General features: G+C 42.0%; 1 non-coding gene across 1 annotated transcript; it reads right to left on the bottom strand.

Moving 5' to 3' along the window:
* Window positions 1-4,165: 4,165 nt before the first annotated feature.
* On the bottom strand, window positions 4,166-4,268 carry LOC122812490. Its single transcript, XR_006366476.1, has one exon. It is a non-coding gene; the product is annotated as a U6 spliceosomal RNA (small nuclear RNA).
* Between the last annotated feature and the right edge of the window lie 503 nt (window positions 4,269-4,771).

The raw sequence follows: 4,771 nt of genomic DNA on the forward strand, positions 1-4,771 counted from the left end.
GAAGCCATAGCCACTTACCAGGTCACAGCCAGAAGAATATGGTAGCTGCATGGCATCCACACGTTATGCCACACACAGGTATTGCAATGGTCATATCTCCTTCCTCTCTACAGACGCATGTCATGCAACAGCTGTAATACAGTTTATGTGACATGCCATGCTGCCACCACAGTGTAGCACAAATACACATGGCATGGCAGGATGGTGTTAGAGAAGCAGCTGTAGTGTATACAACGTGTACAAGCAGCACAGTACTCACATATGTTTAAATTTCTGTACTTTGGCGTATCTATAGGACATAGTAATACAATAATTTTACCCATGTCCTTACCATGGATATCCACCCACATATGCATGTGCATTGTGCTAAGCAGGTACTCGTACAAGTGCATGATGCTGGGTGAGTCTCATTTCATAGCTTTGGTCATATACACATAATGGAAAAAGTATGATTCATAAACATTTGTTCTAAATAATCTCATTAGCATAATTACCTCAGTGATTCTTGAAATTGCATGATAAATACAGTCACAATCATTGCTTTGCTCACTGAGTGATGGAATTTGCTATTGAGCAAGCATCATAGATCACCTATTCCTGAGCAGAGCTACAGACGATTTTCTTTATTTATCTACAGTATACCTGAGGGAAGTGAAAGGGGGGTGGTGACTGCAAACTGTAATTACTGTTTTGTACATGCACTTTTCATGTATGCTGTTTGTTGAGCTTTATTACTCTGTTTTGGAGATAGGAACAGAGTCTGTAGTTTAGCTGACAATATGTTAATTTGGTGTGGGGGATATGAATATAGACAGAGATTTATTACAGTCTGTGACAGTTGCAATGTGCTGTAATTTATAAGTGACTTGCAGGAAGGTTTTTGTTGTGTGTTGTATTATGTGAGATGTATAGGCCCTGTTTTTAGGCCAAGGACTATGTGAGTCGTATTCACTGCTGATATCCCTTAGTTGTCAAGTGGTCTGTATGATTGCATGTAACTGGTATATGTTTCTGTTTTGTGTTGTGTATTCTAAGACAGGCTTACAGCTATACAGAGGACATTATTCAGTGTGAGGCTTTTGCATACTACAGATTTGTCTGCTAAGGCAACAGTCATATGGTACTTGTTTTTTCAGCTGGGGAGGCTTGTAACTTGCATCTACTATGAGTGTGATTGCAGTGTGCCATGTAGTCTACAGGCCTCCACATTGTGACTGCTGAAAGTGGTGTCCATGCACCTTTTAACATCACCTCCTATGATGGATTATGAATGTGGGAGAGAAGTATGCATGTGTGTTGGTAGATGTAGGGAAGGAAGTGAGACTAAATAATCACTGATTGCACATTTGTTGGCCTCTTTGTGCTCCACAGGGAGTTGGCAGTAAATATAAATGTCTTGTTTATTTCAGAGACTAATGTGACAGAGGATAAGGATAAGGACTATGGAGCATTTATGGGCTGCATCTTACTAATTCTCTGTTGTGGCACTATATGTCTGGATTGGGATTTTTGAGGGGGCCTCCACGCAAACCCACATTGGAAGCCCTAGGAAGATGATAATAAGGAATTGCACTGACTTCCTGACAGATGTCCTGCTGCAGGCCTCAGACTACTCTTGGGCTTCACACTTGACGAGGAAAGGGGTCATGCAGCAGATGTGTATGGTCTGCATGTATTGCAGCTGACAGTCATGCTGTATGTCACTGTCACTGTCATTGTCAGGGTGGTTGTCATACAATGGTAGTCACTTCCAATACTGGAATACTAAAACTCTCTGCTTCATTTAAATCTGGTTTGACAAATGCATTAAATTTAACCTGCCATTTGAATTCCATCACTTCAAATGCATTTTCTTTATGCCCTTCTATAATATTCTCATCTTGATTATCCAGGATGAAGAAAATAAACCATTTGAATGCTGAAAATACACGTGAATGTCTAAACAGGGCATTCAAAGTATCTGCCTTCGAGATGGTATAGTTCTGCTCATATATTCTAACTCTCAGTATATCAGTCATTTTACCTTCATAAAAATGTTCACAGTCACTACACTTGTCTAAATAAACAATATTTGTGGAACTACAGTCAGAGTTTCCTGGCATCCTCACTGTTCTGCCAAAAGTGGAAATATGACAACATCATACATGTTCTATGTACATTAGGTACAATTTCCACATTTAAAAGTTTAATGGATTTGTCAAACCAGGTTAAAATAATGCTGAGAATTTTAGGTGAGTTTTAATAATGAAAGGCTTTAACTACTCTATGGATAATAATGAGTTTATATTGTTAGTTGAAATCATGTGATGTGCTTAAATTCAGTGAGTATGGAGTGTGTATTATACAGTATGATGAACAATTGACCATTACATATTTGCTGAAGGCACTTACTATGTGGAGTTTATTAAATCCTTATCCTTGTATGTGGTATACATTGTTTTTAAGTTGTAACTGAGTATTTAAGTATTGTGTTTACTGTTTTATTGGATCATTTTGGCTTGCACATGGATGTAGGCATGCCTGATGAAGGGGACCTATCTAAGCTTGATGATGATGGCAGACACATCCCAACTCAGTTGTAGATCATGGTGGCAGTGGTAGACACAGTTAATGTGATGGCCATATCCCTTCTCCCTTCATGGACATGGCTTCTGTGCAACTCACCTCTTAGTGTCAGGGTGCCACAGAAGTTTAGAAGTTGGCCAACATATCATCACAGGATACATCCTCTTCTCCAGTGGCTGAGATATCATTGGTTGTCACCATCTTCACTAAGCTTGATGAGGGCAGTATGACTAGCACATCAGTAGCCATCAACACTATGGGTACCACCCATCCTCCAACCTGAGTGTATCTATGGCCACCACTCACTGTTTGTACAAGGTTATTATACAGGGACAGGCAAAACTCAGTGCAGCTATAGCAGTGCTGGTTGAAATGTTACAGTGTCTGTATGATGACTAGGAGAGTCTGTCCAATTTGTGTAGCATAATGGAAAGATAGCACAGGAATTCAGTATACTGGAGATGTCCCTAAGTAGCAAACCATAATGGCCAGTGCTTATGGTTGGTACACCTCCACTTCTGGTGGGGAGTCGCACGATGGGAGGGCAGGAGTAATGGCTAGGTCCCATAGCACCACCACTGTCACCAGCACCACACTTCCATCCAGTGTTGAGGGCACTGTGGGACATTGTGGACACAGATACAGATGAGCTGTCTGTGGTAAGACCACCAATAACACACCATTCAGGCTTGCAAAGCAATGAATTGTCTGTGCATTGTGCAGATCATGCATTTAACATTCTCTGAAGAAGGTGCCCCCATAGATGGGGACATACATAGTCAGCACACATAGCTACAGAGAGTGCCCTTGACCTATTCATCAGACCCAGGCACAGTGGTATATCTTCTGCTGAATTGATTCCATGCATATCTATATAGACCCATCCACAATGCCCAGGTTTCCCTAGTTACACCACACTGGAGCCACCACCTCCCTCCATGACCAGTCTTCCTGGCTCCTTATTCTCAGCCAGTCAAGAAACATACACTCACCCACAGCAGTAGCCCACACCTCCACCTCCCACTGCCCACTATTGACAGGAGCCACAGAGACAGATGGCCATTGTTGACAGCTGTCACTGTGGCCATTCCCACCTGTGTATATGATGACAACTCTGCCCTGATATCAGCACTCTGTTACCTAGGTAGCTTGTGTCTGATGCCCAGTGAGGCCATGTCCATGCATGGTATGGCATAGCTTATTTGCAGTTCTGTATGCATAATTGTTTACTGTTGTATGCTATGTTATCCATGTATGCATCATTTTTTACTGTTGTATGCTTTGTTATGTTTAGTCTGGCCCATAGTTGTTGTCTCTTAGCTTGTGCCTTGGCATATTTATTTATTTTTTTATTTAACATTTGTTTACTGAGAAAGTCTGACTTGGAATGAGCCAATTTTCAGCAGAGGCCCAGGGAGAAACGCTCCAGAAGCATGCCTTTGTAACATGGGAGGAAACCGGAGCACGCAGAAGAAACCCACAAGATCATAGGGAGGACATGCAGACTCCACACAGAAGGCTCCCCAGCTGAGAATCGAACCGGAGAACCTCTTGCTGTGAGGCGACAATGCAAACCACTGTACCATTGCTCCATCCACCAAAAAATATGCAATGATTCACGAATTTGTGTGTCATCCTTGCACAGGGGCCATGCTAATCTTCTCTTTATCATTCCAGTTTTAGTATATGTGCTGCTGAAGCAAGCATATTGTGCCTGCCTCTGCCTCAGCTGGTTCTCTCCTGCAGGTGACACCTCCAAAAGCTCCTCAATAGGCACCTCCTCCACTACTCATTCTGGGAATTCCACTTCCCAAATGTCTCTTCCCTCCTGTATCTGCTTACATACCAACATGTCACATAATATTGCACAAACTGCAAATACATGACTGCATTCTTTAGGATAGTACTGAGGAGAACTACCAGAGACATCTGGGCACTGAAAGCAATCCTTCAGCATAATGACCAAATGTTCAACAATAAATTGGGTCTGTGACAGGCTGGTTTTGAATGCATTATTGCCCATGGTCTCTGGGTTTCTAATTGGTATTGTGAATCATGGCTTGACAGCATGTCCAGCATTGCCAATAAGATGACCTTTGTGAAAATCACCTTACAGAGTCCTTCCCTGGCTGTCTTCAAAAGCAATCTAGATCAATGGATAGGGAACCATAAATTCACAACTAGAGTGGTGCCTTTATCACTTATG

Source organism: Protopterus annectens, chromosome 9.part0 (assembly GCF_019279795.1).
Source record: "Protopterus annectens isolate FY-2018-M chromosome 9.part0, PAN1.0, whole genome shotgun sequence".
Taxonomy (NCBI): Eukaryota; Metazoa; Chordata; order Ceratodontiformes; family Protopteridae; genus Protopterus; species Protopterus annectens.